Below are 17,139 nucleotides of genomic sequence, written 5' to 3'. Positions count from 1 at the left end.
AAACATAGAAATAATACAGAAACCCTGCAAACCGGCTCCAGAAACTCTTAAAGTTTCAGGTGCATACCCTCATCTATTTATTAGTGACACTTGAGCTGAAACTTTGCTTTAATCTTCTGTGTTTGACATGAACTGTTTGCATCACCACCAAGCCCCGAGCCCTCAGACCTGACTGTAAACTGCAGTCGTAGAATCTTAACCATGTCCTTTATTTATGAGCTTGTAAAAGATCTACTGTGTAATGCATTATTATTTCTGTCCAACTGAAAGTGTGATTTTCAGTAATCAGTTCTCTAAGTGTTAGTAGCCAAGACAAAATTAAACTCTGGATGGAGTTTCTCTGCAGGAACAACAGTATTATACTTCAGATGTTGATAAATAAATAATATGCAAGTCAGGAATTAATGTATATACATATATGACGCTATAAACTCCCCTTTTTGACTGCTCTATGCTCTTATACCATAATGTCTGATATAGACGAGCATCTTAAATCTGCGTAATTTGAGACTCACTTTGACGGCTCACCTGACGGCGGGACTGGGTGAGAATATGAGGAAATCCAACCTCATAAACCCGTCTCCAGAAGTCAATAAAGTATTAAAACTTGGTTTACCTGCAGGTGTTCTTAAGCGAGTTGTATAATCTCCACAATTACAGTAAATCCTTCATCCCAGAGAAGGAAACAAGTTCAGATCATCGCGTTTCCAGTCGTTTCCGATCAGTTTCAGGATGTTTGCAGGTTGAACTCGCACACATTTCTATCTGCGGTTCATCGTGGACCACGGACCTTTACTTGTTAACTCAAAGCCCCTCAGACCCGCAACCACGTCCTCTCCTTCTACTGTTACTTCTGCACAGACTTGACTTCACCTGTCAGGATCACTTCCTCCTCGACTTCCTCCTCGAGGGGATTTTATTGTGCTGTCAGATCAGATTACACGTCTCTTTTCTCCTCCCGCCTCACGGGAAGGCGTGCGCTACTGGGGCAAAATATGGTCCTTTTACGCACAGCGGACGTTCTGCGTTCAGGGAGGAACGACCCTGATACTACAAACTGCTTTAAAACATCAGATTCATTTTTTTCCACTTTTTTGACAAAATCCCTTTTGCTCAAGTCATCTAAACTATCAAATATATATATATATATATATATATATATATATATATATATATATATATATATATATATATATATATATATATATATATATATATATATAAACGTTTTTAAGCCGGGATTGTTGAACACTGAAACAAAAACGTTTCTGAGTAAAAATGAGACCGAAATAATGCAAAGATAGTGGAAGAATTACCAAAGTACCTCTAGTAAAAGTGCAGTCTAAACCTCTGATTATCAAAGATGAAAGTATTTTTTTTTTTATTCCACCCGTTTATCCGGGATCAGGGCACAGACAGACAACTCATTTATTGCTAATGTATCCCATTTTTTAAAGTCTATCCAAGACAAAATTGTGTTTCTGTCCATTTTTCTGTTTAAAGGGGTTCACAGATGGACGAGGCTCACACATTTAACAGCTTTATTGTGTCCTAAATTATTGAACAGCTTTGTGATTTTAAAAGGTTATTTAGAAATGTTTTATAGTTAGTTACTACGCAGTTTAGCAAATTTCATCTGACTTTCTGGGCCAATAAGAAAAACAAAACAAAACAAAAACAGATTAAGATCTGCACGTACATCAGATTATCGTGATAATTTATGGGACAAACTAAGTCAAAACAATATAATTTAAATGATCCATGCTGTTACTGTAACTAACTATACAAGCTAAAGTTACGACATATCTGTGTACGTTTTTCACATTATTTACATTATATGAAATTAATAATATTATCTAATCACATGTATAAAATCAAGTTGTACTAGATTTACAACTCGTCTGACACATGATTTATTCTAAAGCTGATGTTGAGATCCGTGTTGAAGCTGCAGATCTGCAGGTTAGAGAGCAGGAAGAAGAGGGAGGATCATCGGGATCAGATTCCAGGAAGAGGACACACTTTGGATTTAACCCTTTTATATCAGACATCCGTTTAGAAGTAAATGTCTTTTTACCTCAACTCATATTTAGTCAGAAATAATCATGAAAAAGTAATTAAGTTTTCATTTTAGATGGATGAATTATTATATTGTTTATAATTCTGGAATATTACACTCTCCATATGTAGAAAGAGCAGCAGTGCCCCCTGGTGGTGAGTTATAAAAGCTCAACATAAACCCAAGAGTGAACAATCTATCTTAATGATAATAATAAAAAATGTCTCTCCACATTTCCAGTCCATGAAAGAAGGCAGATTGTATGTCCATCAAATGCAGTGTCCATTGTTTTTGATAACTTCCTGCCACAAGGAGCCTCAGAGACTGAAGCACAGGTTGGAGATTCCTTCTGTAGCAGAAACTTGCAGTTCCTCAAAACCTTGTGCAACAAGCCTGGCTTTTGGTACCAGTCCATTTTCCATCTCTTTCAAAGTGCAAACTCAACGAGTGGAGATGCACTTTTGTAATAATAATTACAATAATAATAAAAATAATAATATGATAATGGAGGGAGGACTTTGCTGTTTCAGAGCTGAGACCACTTGCCTTCATGGAGAGGGACATGAATTCCTTCATGAATAAGGACTAAAAATAACGTTAAAGGTATTTGGAATATATTGAATGATGCCATTAGGAAAAGTTCAAGACAGACTAATTATACAGGTATTTTGTGAGTGTTGGACCAAAGCTGGCAGAAAAATGTGTGATCCTGGATCAGCTGATGGATGGAAGGAAACATTAATAAGTAGAAATCCAGATTCAATGTTTCTCACAGCTGTGGAGGAGAGAGAAATCATAGATATTGTAAGTAAATGTAAAAACAAGGTGTCAACTGACTGTGGTGATATGACAATAGTCAATAAGGTTATTGATGGATTGTTAACTGACATACAGCTGTAATCAGTCACTCAGAACTGGGACATTTACAAAAAAAAAAACAAATGAAAACTGCAAAAGTCATCCCACTGTACAGAACTGGAGACAGACACCAATTCACTAATTACAGGCCTGATTCTTTACTCCCAACATTTTCTAAGATCTTAGAAAAAGTATTTATTTACAGGTTGGACAAATTAATGCCAATCAAAAGGCCACGCCCCTAATTACGCATTAAACTTCTTGCTTTATATAATTCCAACCTGCCACAATACGAGGAAAAAGAGGCTTCAAACCCCTGCAGAAAACCTGTGGGTGATTCATGCATGAATGAACCGTCATTCTGAGTTTGGGGGTTAGTTTGGGATCTTTATTCCCTCTAGTGGTTAAATGTTGGAAACTGCAGCTTTAAATGAGTCTTGTATATCTATATATTTCACACAAAAATCAGTTTGATAGTTTGATCAGTTGGATATTGAAATGTTTTAATGTCTCAAAGACTTACCATGTGTATTATTTTGAAGCCCATTGCAATAAAAGTTTCTTAACAACATAATTTTTTTATGACAAATAATAAAGAACACATGAATTAAAAAATATTTTTATTTTATATATTGATATTAACAATCAGAAGTTTATCATATAAATTGTGTCAGCTCTCATTGTGTCGGAAAAAATAAAACTCTTTCTAAACCTTCTTGCTTGTGTTGTTTTCTCAGATGTAAATCACTTTGGATAAAAGCGTCTGCTAAATGACAGAAGTCGTAGTAAACCAGTGATGAAAAGAATGTTGTATGCATTTTGTTCTAATTACTTTCGTTGGTAAATGAAATACTGACTGTAACTGCGAGAAGGAACTATGTCATTTGTTCAGACTCCACTGCAGCCCTTCAGAGTTTGACTTCAAATAAAACAATAAGAGAAGATCTAGTGTTGGAAATATTAATGGTGTTGTGGAGGTTATGCAGAACTGGAATTACTGTGCAGTTTTGTTGGGTTCCTGCCCACATGGGTGTTGATGGCAATGAGAAAGCAGACAATATTGCTAAAAGAGCATTGAAATTGAGTAGTGAGGTAATTATGGAAATTGCTTTTGGTAAAGGTGAAGCAAAATCATGAATTAGAAAGGCAGTGAGGGATTCATGGCAGAAGGTGTGGGACAACGGTGTAAAAGGGAGACATTTTTATAACATACACAAGTCAATTAACGTGAAGGTTTTCAAAGGAAAGTGTAGGAGAGAGGAAGTCATCATTTCTAGATTAAGATTAGGTCATACTAGTTTAAAATCAACTCTGTATTTAATGTCAAAGTCCGTGTGTGATAAATGTGATGAGTGTGATGTCACAGAGAATGTAGAGCATGTGATTCTTAAATGTGGCAAGTATGAGGTAGAAAGGAACGCTTTAAGAGACAGGATGTACGAGCTGGGACGGGAATGGAGTTTAGTAGGTTATTAGGGAGGAGTGAGGTGATGAGGGATTGTTATAAGGAAATCCTTGTCTTTCTTAAAGATGCAGGGATAGATAATAAGATTTAAATGTGATTATCTTATTTTATTTAGGTATTTCCTTTTTCCCCCCCTTTAAGTTAGACTGTAACCTGGTGTAATAATGATCCTGATGTTACACACTCCGGTACAGCAGGTGGCGGTAGAACCTAATAACGTTGGTTGTGATCCGCCATTAAACCTAGAGAAGAAGAAGGAGAGGACGGTTCTGTTGTTTCCTTTCTTTTTCCTCTTCAACAATGTCTAAGGTGAATCATCTGAGAGAGTTTATCGGTCAGCGACTAACAGCAGCTGCTGTAGAAATATTGTCAGTGTTTGAAAAAAGCATCTTGGAGTATGAAGAAGAGCTCGACCGTCAGCGCAGACTGTTGGACCTCGCCTGGAAACCTGAAATCAGACTCCACAGAGTCGGTACGTAACCCTGGAAAGTTGAATGAATGAACACATGAGTATGACTCCTACAAGATCCCTTTGTTTCCAGTTAAAAGCCGTGGTGATGAAGCAAACCAACTAAATGGGAAACTCCCCAGCTCAAGCAGCTGCTGATGTGGGATTCGGAAACATCCCGAACTAACTTGTTGTTCTGTTTACTTGGTGCTGCCTTTCATGCTCCATTCACACTCTGGACCACACTGATATTTCACACTTTATCAATGAATGAATGAATGAATGAATGAATGAATGAATGAATGAATGAATGAATTTTTATTTCGAACATGTATATAAAAAATAAAAAATAAACAGTATCATCTTCATATTCACATATGTTGGAAAAAAGGAGTAGGAAGAAGTCTACACTTTTTCCTAGTTCCTACCCCTTTATAACTCTATGAATTTACATTATTGCTATTATTATATCTACACAATATCCATATAAATATAGTCTATATAAATACTATGTAAAACATGCCTATTACCACATAATTATCCATATAAGTATATAGAAAATATAAATATTACATGAATATTATATCAATATATAGAAAATACAAATATTTTATAAATCTATATAAATATACACAATATAACTACATAAATATCCCTATAAATATATATATGCTACATACCTAATAAATATATAGCATATATTACATAATTAAATAACTATCCCTCTCAACATATAATATATACTACATAAATATCCACATAAATATCTAAACATATCTTAAGCAAGTATAATATACCATTTTTCCCTTTTTTTATTTGTTTCTCACACTCATTACCCCATTTCCTCTTCCATATACCTGTTTAAAAATAATTGTTTGTATCTCTTTTTAAACAGATTTATGTTTGTACTTTTTCATTTCCAGCTCCAAACTGTTCCACAGAGTCTCCACAGTTCCATATGCACATGCTGCACATTGTTGTTCCTACTTTATGTCTTCTAAACATTATTTGCGCTGTTTTGTATTTAACCAGATCCACACATTTCTTAACCAGATCCATACATTTCTTTAGACTTAATCGTTTATTTAGTAGAAAAGATGCAGATCACAGTGGCTCCGTGTAAGATGTGAGATGACACTGGCAAAATCCCGATCTTTGGAGGATGTTCATGTAGGAGTTCATATGCAGGACTTGTAGTTAGATCGTTATTTTTTTTATTTTATTTATTTATTTTTTTCAAAAAAACTTTATTTCACAAAAACATGAAGTTTACAAATTATTTATCTTCAACAGAACATAGAAATCACATTTCATGCCAGGGGGGATAAGAGTTTACAAGAAAACATTAAAATGAGCACAGATATTAATAGTTTTGATCGCCTTTTGATTAAGAGAAAATTGAATGGAGTCGATGTTTGAGCTCATTGTAATAAGCAACAAAAGAGGGTTTTCTATGTGTAAATTTACATTTGTGAATGTGAAATTTTGCCAACAGTATGACGAGGTTAATAATGAATGTTTCATTGGGTTTTGCCTTAATCCTGTCAAAGTCAAAGAGTCCAAACAGCACCTCCCTCCAAAACAACTTAAATTCTTCTTCAATATTGTTAACAATAAAATTACATATATCAATCCAGAGGTTTTGGACAATGGGGCAGAGCCAAAATAAATGAGTAATTGTTTCAATATTTACAGAACAGAAAGCACATTTCACATCAATGTCTATTTTAAACCTTTTAACAATATGATCATTAGAAGGATAAAATCTATGAATTATTTTAAACAATATTTCTCTAACTTTGTAGGTCAACAGGTATCGGTTGGGTAAGAGCCAGACCTTTTTCCAGCCAATATGATTCATGTACCTATTCCAGTGTGAGACCACATAAGGAACTGTGGTGACATCCTGTCTAAACAAGAATCTAATCAACTTATTGTTCTTACCACGGTTACAGGACAAACAGATTTTGCCAATTGGAAAAATAAGAGACCATGACAGGAAGGCCTGACGGTGAAAGGGAGATATTTTTATCGGGATTTTATCAATATTGTAGTTACAGGTAAAAAAAAAGTTTAATCCACCCAGTTTTGACAGAATATGGAAGGGTAGACATTCCAGATAGAGTTAGGATTTTTGAAGAATTGTTTCAACCAATTGTATCTTAAATGTGTTATTTAGGGTGCAGAAATTTAGAAAATGTAGTCCACAATTTTCATAGTCATTCATTAGAACAGATTGTTTTCAGATGATGAGTTCTATTTTTCCACAAGAAGTTGAGAAGCAGCCTGTCAATCTGAGTAATACGTTTGTTGTCCACGAACAGAGACAGAGATGCATATGTTAACGTGATATTCCTTCCTCCTTGGTGAGTAGAACTCTACCTCTAAGAGAGAGATCCCGTAATAGCCACTGGTTTAACTTTTTTTGAGTTCTTTGGATAATATGATTGAAATTCAGTGAAGTTATTTTTTGTTGGTCCTTAATTATTGTAATACCCAAGTAAACAACTTTATTTTTGACTGGGATACTACAAATTGATGTTTTATCAGAATGCTTAATGGACAACAAAATTTGTTGTCCTTTTCGGACATTGTAAAACTGCTATACCGGCGAGGCCGGCCACGCCCCCTCAGGACAGCTTGGTCTGAGATGCAGGAATGCCCGAGCGGGCGGTGTTTGTTGTTGTAAACGTCATCAGATTGACCCGCTCTGAACTATTTTCCGATCTCCGATCAAAACCGATAGGGGCATTATAGGCCCGATCCCGATCAGTGGCCGATCAATCGGTGCATCTCTAGTTTTGAGCAGGTGTCTGCGATTTCTCCTGTACATTTCTCCTCTTGTGGTTTTGATAATGTATGACCTGGGCTGAATGTGTTTCTCTACCACAGTGGCTGGTTCCCACTTGTTGCCTTGTCTAGCCCGCACATTTTCACCAACTTGGAGGTCAGACAGTGTCCTGGTTCCTTGATCAAAGTATTGTTTCTGTCTTTGTTGTCTATGCACGAGGTGGCTCCTGGCATCTTTATAGAAAGCTGGCTGCAATAATGACTTTGTCACAAGTAACTTTGATTTGAGCCTTCTTCCCATGAGCATCTGAGCAGGTGAGAGTCCAACCCCACTCAGTGGTGTGTTCCGGTATTCAAGCAGTGCTGGGTACGGGTCACCAGCACTTTCCTGTGCTTTTGTCAGCATGTTTTTTATTGTCTGAACTGCTCTCTCAACTTGGCCATTTGACTGCGGGAAAGTGGGACTTGAAGAGGTGTGTTTGAAACCCCACTCAGCACTGAAGTCCACCATCTCTTGGCTCACCAGCTGTCTGCCATTGTCGGAGAACAACTCATCTGGCACACCATGCCTTGCAAATATAGACTTCAGCCCAATGATGATGTGTTTGCTTGTGGTTCCATTCAGTTTGATGATCTCTGGAAACTTTGAAAAATAATCCACACACAATAAATACTCTGCATCCTTGAAGTGAAACAAATCCACACCTATCTTTGCCCATGCTCTCTCAGGCACTGGATGTGGTATAAGTGGCTCTCTGGGATTATTGTTCTTGTGTGTGTTACATACAGCACACTGAGCCACGACTTCTTCTATCTGTTTGGTCGTGCCCGGCCAGTACAGTACATCACGGGCTCGCTCCTTACACTTAACCATGCTCATATGTGACTCGTGGATTTTCCTGAGAATTTCACTTCTCAATGTGTGTGGTACTACTAACCTTGAGTTCCAGCTCTTCATCAAGGAGTTTCTCATGGTGCTCTTTTAGAAATGCTCTGCTTAAAGCATCAGCAATATGCATCTCCTTGCCTGGCTTGTACTTGACCTCAAGAATGTACTTTTGTAGTCTCATGAGCATTCTTTGTAGACTGGCTGGGGCGCTGAGGAGTGATTTATTTATTTATTTATTTATTTATTTATTTATTTTTTTAATATCACCTCCAGCGGCTTATGATCACTTTCTTCACGGACATGTCTTCCATACCTGGCTTTCTGACATCATAGTTCTTGAGTACTGGTGCTTGGTCGACGAGTTCAGTTTGTCAAAACTCTGTTTTTGCTGTGACCCCGAGTGCCATTCCACATTCCCTTCCAACTTCCTTAGAGGAGCACTCAGGTCTGAAAGGTTAGGGATGAATTTAGAGAGGTACTGCAGTAACCCTGTGAACCTCTGGAGGGCAGCTTTGTCCTCTGGTGCAGGCATGTTTTGTATGGCTCTAACTTTTTCAGGATCAGGCTTGAGTCCTTTCTCACTGAGCACATGTCCAATGTAACTGATTTCTGTCATCCTTATCTTCCACTTACTTTTTTTCAGTTTCATATTGACGCTTCTTAGGCGGTCCAGCTGTTGTTTCAAGCGGCGATCATGCTGCTCTATGTTCTCTCCCCAGACCAGGATGTCATCTATTACATCACTACACCCTCTAGCCCTTCTAGATGTCTGGCTATGCAATAGAAAAACCTGCCTTTCAAACCTGTATCCCCACATGGCGTGTTGAATGTACACAGGTGAGAGCTTTCTTGGTCCAACTTGATTTGCCAAAATCCGTGGTTAGCGTCTACAACTGAAAAGTATCAGGTCCTCTGGGTCAATACAGATCCGAACTTTGTTGGGTTTTGTTACAGTCACCATACTATTGACCCAATCTGTAGTTTATTTCTGTTTGGTTATCACCCCTAAGTTTTCCATTCTATTCAGCTCTGTTTAAATTTTATCTTTTAGCGCGACAGGTACTTTCCTGGGAGCGTGTACTACTGGAGTGACATCTGGATTCGTCTCAATGTGATAAACTCCTGGTATGCAGCCTAATCCAGTGAATAAATCCTCTTATTCACTTAGAATGTCACTCTCTTTTCTAAGCGCATGCAATCTTATGACAAGCCCCATTTTCTCACATGACTCTCCTCCTAGAAATGCAGGTGCATTGTTCTTTATGACCTCAAACTCCATGTCATACTTTTTTATCTTTGTACTGACATGGCAACATGACTTTACAGGGCTCCAGACTAACTTTTTCCACTAGGAGCACCAGTGCTCCTTACTAGGGCTGAACGATATACCGTTATCGTATCTATATCGAGATATGAACATTCAAGACATTAATAACGGGAAAGCAACGATATAAACGATATATTTCCGCTCGCCCTGCTTGTACAGCGCGAGCAGTCTCCATAAACATTACTTTTAAGATTGCTCTTGAACGCACCACTACGGCCAGCCAACCACAAAGCTTATTTCATGCTTGCTGTTGATCGACAGCTGAAGCCAACCAATGACAAACATAGGAGGGTGGGAGGGAGCCGTAGACGGAGACGCGCACAGCCACACACACAGGAGAGCGGAGAAGAGCGGAGAAATCCAAACGGAAGAAAAGAGACATGAGTGCGGAGGATAATGCGGCCGGTGGCGGTGCTGAATCTAATTTTGTGCCAAAACATAAATCATCCTCCATTATTTGGAGGTATTTTGGATTTAGAAAGGATGTCGTCGACCAGAGCGAGGTGTTGTGCAAGTCGTGCTTGGTGAAAATTGCGACGTGTATTTCGCAGCCATCCGTTTTTTTTTTTTTAAATTACAAAATAAAAATAGAGAAATAAACCAAAATAATCCGTTCCCCATCTTTTGTTTTGATAATAAAAAATTCATTGATGTGTTTGAAAATCGAAATTGGGAATTAAAACAGCGAGTGGAAAACTCTTTTCTCTATTTCGTTTACTGAAAACAAGGATTGGACAAATGGGGGGATTGCACATGCGCAGTAATACATTAAGAAAGTTGTTTCTGGTTCTTTTGTTCATCAGATTGAAAGTTAACATTTTTAGATATTTAATTGTTGAAACAGAAAATAAATCAAATATGAAACATGGGAGTGAAACATGAGTTTAATCTGTAATCTGTCTTCACTCCGTCATGAAACTGCAGTGATGTTGTGACAGTCCGTTCAGCTGCAGCGTCCAATCAATAATCAATAACATGTACTGAACTCTAACTCTAACTGCATTGGTTATTTATCGTTAAAGCGGAGCTACAGTAAAATATTTTGATTATTATTTATTATTGAGTGACTTTATGTTAATGTTGATGACTGGCAGTGAGTTCTAATCAATAAAAGTGCACTCTTTTGATTTCTGATGTTTTTATTTTTCTGAAAAATGCTTGGTTTTCACCGAACCTAAGTCATATCGTATCGTATCGATATCGAGATATCTGGCATGAATATCGAGATATGAAATTTTGTCCATATCGTTCAGCCCTACTCCTTACTGAAAATTTTAGGAGCACCAGCACAAAATTTAGGAGCATCCATATCAACACAACATATTCATTTTTTGTCTATATTAACTGCATTACTGATAATTTAGCAATAAACACAGGCAATTTACAGTAATAGCAATGTACTGCTTTTTCATTGCATCAGCAATAACACCAATGAACTGCGAACAGCGTATTCCATTCACTTGAGAAAAAAACTAACGAAGATAATTATCTCAGAATTCTGAGAAAAGTTTTAATGAAAAAAAAAATCTGCTGTTTTTCTGAATTAAAGAGATATTTATCTCAGAATTCTGAGAAATGTTTTAATGAAAGAATAAATCTGCTCTGTTTTTCTGAATTAACGAGAATTATCTCAGAATTCTGAGAAGTTTTAATGAAAAAAAAAATCTGCTGTTTTTTCTGAATTAAAGGAGCTTGAGGCTCCTTTTAAAAAATGAGACTCTCTAGCGCCACCCTTCACCACGACGGCCGTCGGGGGTACTGCAGCCAACAGTGAAGCCGGCACGGGAGAACGGGGAGAACGTGCATGCAGCGTCATGTGACGTCACATCCGCAGGACAGCACGGGAAATTCGGGACCGAATTGCAGCACATTTTGCAGCACACAGCCTGTTCAAGGCAAAGGAGATCTACGCTAGAGGGCTCATTCTTTTGGGTTTGGAACGCTTCATCTGACATTATTACTAGAAAACTTAAAACGTATACGGATTTTTTTCATAAATCCTGCCACAATCCGGCCTCAAGCTCCTTTAAGCAGATACCTCACAACTTGCAGAAGCTATCATTCACTTGAGAGCTGGATTTCATGGAAGCAAACATGACATGCCTGCCCAGTTTAATCCAATTTTATTTTGCTTTTGGTTTGAACATTGGGAGGTAGTCTTGTCTTTAAGTTATATAGATGGTATTGTTATTAGTTTGTCGACTTTGCGCAGGCCTTTGGACCTCAGGACTTTGCGGTTGTTCAGACGGAAAGGTTTTTTTTTATTTTTTCATTAAAACCACGGCTTCTATTCTACAGCCTCATCACAGCAGATCATTCCGCGTCAGGGAAGCAACAATGTATCCGTGACAACAACCAACTGTTACATATTTTTGACGGTTACAGCAGATAGCAAAAAGTAGCTGGTGTTAAAGTTTATTTTTTATTTTCGTGAACAAGTAATTTGGCATGTTTGCGGTAAACTTTGATCTTCGGGGAGGAGCTAACGATGGATGAATGGATTGACGAGTGCCAGTCTCAGAAAAAAAAGACGACATGCGGAGCTGTAAACTCTCCCACTCCGTTAAAATCGTCCTGTGTTTATCCTCATATTTTCGTTAGGCCGTGCATTTTTCCCTGCCATTTTGAGTGCGCACCACAAACGCAAAATTCAATGGGAGCGCGCGCCCGTCTGGTTCAACGGGTTGAGCAGACTCATGTAAACCTTCCCCTGTACAGCGACGCATGTTCGATTCCAGTCGCGGGATATTTTGCCCCCACTTCCTACGGGTCTGTCTTTCACTGCACCATCAAATAAAGTCGCAAGAACCGCATGACACCTGGCAAAGAGTTGGCACTGGCGCGCGCCGCGCCCCCCCGCCTCGCAGTGCGCATCCAGACACACATGACAGGCACGCACACACGCACGCACAGACACAGACGCTTGCTTTGGCTCCTCCACATTATTATGAAAAAAAAATAAAGAAATGGGGGAGAAGGGTGGATTTGTAAGTCGCGCTGGTGCTCCTAGTTAAAAAACTATGTTGCACCGCCTCCAGAAAAGGTCGCAAAATGCGACCAATTGGTCGCAGTCTGGAGCCCTGCTTTACCTTTGGCTGGAATGTGGTGTCCTGCATAAGCAACAAGCTTGGAGTGAGATTTGCTCACTTTTTTATCCAGTCTCAGCTTTCTGAGGTCTTTCATAGAAATTACGTTGCAATCAGCCCCAGTGTCCAGCTTGACTTTCAAAACTTGTTGACAATCGGAGAAGCGCCCCGCTGCCTCTGCGGCGGGACGGTCCTCTGGTCCTGGAGGGCCGCTTTTGTGGGGGCGGGTGCGCCCGCCCACGTCGGCGCCCGGGGCAGCCCCTGTCTCTCCGGGCAGTTTGGCACACATATTCACACATATTCATGCATACATACACACACATACATACATACATACATACATACATACATACATACATACATACATACATACATACATACATACATACATACATACATACATACATACATACATACATACATACATACATACATACATACATACATACATACATACATACATACATACATACATACATACATACATACATAGCCACACATACATACATACATAGCCACACATACATACATACATACACACACACATACATAGCCACACATACATACATACATACACACACACATACATAGCCACACATACATACATACATACACACACACATACATAGCCACACACACATACATACATACACACACACATACATACATACATACACACACACATACATACATACATACACACACACATACATACATACATACACACACACATACATAGCCACACATACATATACACATACACTCGCGCACACACACATACATTTATATACACACACACACAAGTGTTCTTGCTTCCTGGTTTAGCAGCGGGTTTGTATGTGTATATGTGATGTGTGTGTGTGTGTGTGTATATATATATATATATATATATATATATATATATATATATATATAATATAGTAACAATGCACATATATATGCCTTAGGTTTTTACCATTATGATATTAACCATTAATATGTGTGCAGACAAGGTAAAAAAAAAAGAAGAAGACACTCAGATCTTCATGCCACTTTTTTTTTCTTTGCATCCACTGCATCGATTTGTGAGACTTGTTTTTCTGCTTGGATTGTGCCAATAAAGAAGTCCTGATCTCGCTCGGCCTTGTTTATATGATGCACTTTATGATTATTTGTGTGCTTGCGTGAGTTGGACATTTTGGCATAGTGATTTTTCCCGTGGCAGGCTTTGCACACTTGTCCGTAGTAGGGGTGGGTTATAAATATCAATATATCGATATTTTATCGATATGCATGTGTAGGAACGATTATCAATACATAAATCCAAGTATCGATTTAAAAAAAAAAACAAAAACAAATTATTATTATTTTTTTTTTTTAATCCCGATTTTATCCCCCATTTTATCACCCAGTGCTCCTACCTAAGTCAGTCCTGGGCATTGCTCCATCTACCAACCTCGGGAGGCCCTGCACTGAGCTCAAGTCTCCTCCTTACTTGAGGAGTGAGCAGGCTGCTTCTCTTCACCAGGCAGGGTGGGGTTTTTCTGGCCGGACGTGGCGCGTGGAAGGATCATGTTATTCCCTTATTGTAACCAGAATATCGATATCGAATCGTATCGGATCGGAAATCGTATCGTCTTGGGACCTAGTGTATCGGAATCGTATCGTATCGGGAGGTCAGTGATGATACCCAGCTCTAGTCCGTAGGCAGGGCACTTCCTTGGCTCATGCCTGTAGCTGCATCTTGCGCAGTTTCCTTGAGTCAACTCACTGGCTCTGCACATGTCTATTGCTTTATTTAGCGCGAGGTCCAGGTCTCTCAGTAGTCGTCCTCTCACTTGGTCATCTGTGATTCCACACACGATTCTATCTCGTATCAGTGAGTCGGTGAGGTGCTCAAACTCGCAGTCTTTCACTTTGTTTTTTAAACCAGTCACATATGCATAAACAGTCTCTGATTTTCCTTGCACTCGAATAAAGAACAGGTGTCTCAAATACGTCACATTTTTCCTTGGCTCACAATGTTGGCGGAAAAGTTCTTTCAATGTATCATAGTCATCTACGTCTTCATCGAAGTCAAAATTTTTATATACCTTTAAATGCTTCGTCCCCGGCACATGTAGGAACGTGGCTCTTTTCACTGCATCAGATTTTTTGTCTATTCCGCTGGCGACAAGAAACAGTTCAAATCTCTGGATCCAGACTCTCCAATTTTCTGTTAGATTTCCTCCTAAATTTAATGAGGTCGGAGGTTTCATCTGCTCCATTTTGCCTTCCTATCTTTGTTTTCCTTCAAGTTTTTACTCTGACACCATGTTATATATGATGCGGAAGAAGCCATTTCTAGAACAACAACTTTATTCTTCAACTGTCTCGTTACCAACGCAGTAACACGAGCACTGTCACAGTGCCGCCTAATGGTCACACAGAGTAAAGCACTTGTTTTCAAATATACTACATAGATGAAGGGGAAGACCGAAGGTTCAGGACAAACTTTAAACCTCACACATACAACCAAACAATCAACACTGGGAAGCACTTTTGACTTGTTAAAATCCTATCTTTTTGTCCCTTTTTGTAATTCCAGAACTCCCACAAGAAAATGTTTGTAAGGAGAAGGAGGACGGGGTTTTCAGTGACCAGCACCTCGATAACCTGGAGAGGAGCTGCAGCCCGGACCAGGAGGAACCAGGGCATCCACAGACTACAGAACTGGAGGAAGACTCCAGTCGTCAGGATATGAAGGACAACGACGTAGAGGTGGATGTCTCATTGGTCAATGTCACTGATGTGAAAGTTGGTGAACCAGGACCAAACTGTGGCCAGCTGCTGTTGCACACTTCTCCTGAAGCTCAAAACAAAGATGAGGAAGGGACTGAAAGTTTACGCTCAGAATCCAGTAAAACTGCAGATCCGGAGCCAATGGGACGACACGGTGACCACGAATATGCTGCTGTCCCGTCAGACAGCAACTGTAAATCAAAGCTGACCAGGACCCACACGGGGAAGAAGGTGTTTTCTTGCAGAACCTGCAGGACAGAGTTCAGTAAAAGTAGTATTTTAATGGATCACATGAAGATCCACACTTGTGAAAGGCTATACCTGTGCAACACCTGCGGAAAATCGTTTACTAAATCATCAAATCTTAAACGCCACATAATCACACACAGGGGTGACAAGCCCTACATCTGCAAAACATGTGGAAAAACTTACACAGAACGTTCCAACCTGGTGGTTCACTCGAGGATCCACACTGGCGAAAGGCCGTACATGTGCAACACCTGCGGAAAATCGTTTACTAAATCATCAAATCTTAAAAGCCACATAACCACGCACACGGGCGAGAAGCCCTACATCTGCAAAACATGTGGAAAAAGTTACAGGCTACGTTCCCAGCTAGTGATTCACTCTAGGACCCACACTGGCGAAAGGCCGTACCTGTGCAACACCTGCAGCAAAACCTTTACTAATTTATCAGATCTTAAACGCCACATAACCATGCACACGGTCGAGAAGCCCTACATCTGCAAAACATGTGGAAAGAGTTACAGGATACGTTCCTACCTGGTGGCTCACTCGAGGATACACACCGGTGAAAGGCCGTTCGTGTGCAACACCTGCGGAAAAACCTTTACTAAATCATCAAACCTTAAAAGCCACATAACCACGCACACGGGCGAGAAGCCCTACATCTGCAAAACATGTGGAAAAAGTTACAGGCTACGTTCCCACCTAGTGACTCACTCGAGGATCCACACCGGCGAAAGGCCGTACTTGTGCAACACCTGTGGAAAAACCTTTACGGGATCATCTGTTCTTAAACGGCACATAACCACGCACACGGGAGAGAAGCCCTACATCTGCAAAACATGTGGAAAAAGTTACAGGCTACGTTCCCAACTAGTGATTCACTCGAGGATCCACACCGGCGAAAGGCCGTACCTGTGCAACACCTGCGGAAAAACCTTTACTGAATCATCACATCTTAAACGGCACATATTCACCCACACTGGGAGAAGCTATATTAGTGCAAGACGTGCAACAACGGTTTTAGGCGCAGAATTGATTTGCTGAGTCACATGAAAAATCACCCGGAGGAGAAGTCTGGTGACTCGTGACAAATGAAGCTCATGTTGTCGTCCTCCGGGGGCAGCTGTCCACTCCTGTCTGACCCACAGAAGAAGAACCCGCAGAAGTCCAACCACCACCTCCTCTGGCTTATGAGCCTAATCCCCTCC

The 17,139-nt window shown here is 39.5% G+C and overlaps 2 protein-coding genes across 5 annotated transcripts in view; both read right to left on the bottom strand.

The window, feature by feature from the left end:
* The window catches only part of LOC133440385 (uncharacterized), a 38,824-nt gene extending 37,933 nt beyond the window's left edge, over positions 1–891 (bottom strand). For all 3 annotated transcript variants that reach the window (XM_061717637.1, XM_061717638.1, XM_061717639.1), the window contains exon 1: positions 617–891. The gene's annotated coding sequence lies outside the window, so the exon portion shown is untranslated. The remainder of the gene's footprint in view (positions 1–616) is intronic.
* LOC133440386 (NLR family CARD domain-containing protein 3-like) overlaps positions 1–17,139 on the bottom strand; it is a 290,643-nt gene that overhangs the window by 190,132 nt on the left and 83,372 nt on the right. The gene's annotated exons all lie outside the window — the stretch shown is intronic.

This window comes from Cololabis saira, chromosome 3 (assembly GCF_033807715.1).
Source record: "Cololabis saira isolate AMF1-May2022 chromosome 3, fColSai1.1, whole genome shotgun sequence".
Lineage (NCBI taxonomy): Eukaryota > Metazoa > Chordata > Actinopteri > Beloniformes > Belonidae > Cololabis > Cololabis saira.
The sequence above is the reverse complement of the archived record's forward strand: the minus strand, read 5'-3'. Positions and strand labels throughout refer to the sequence as shown.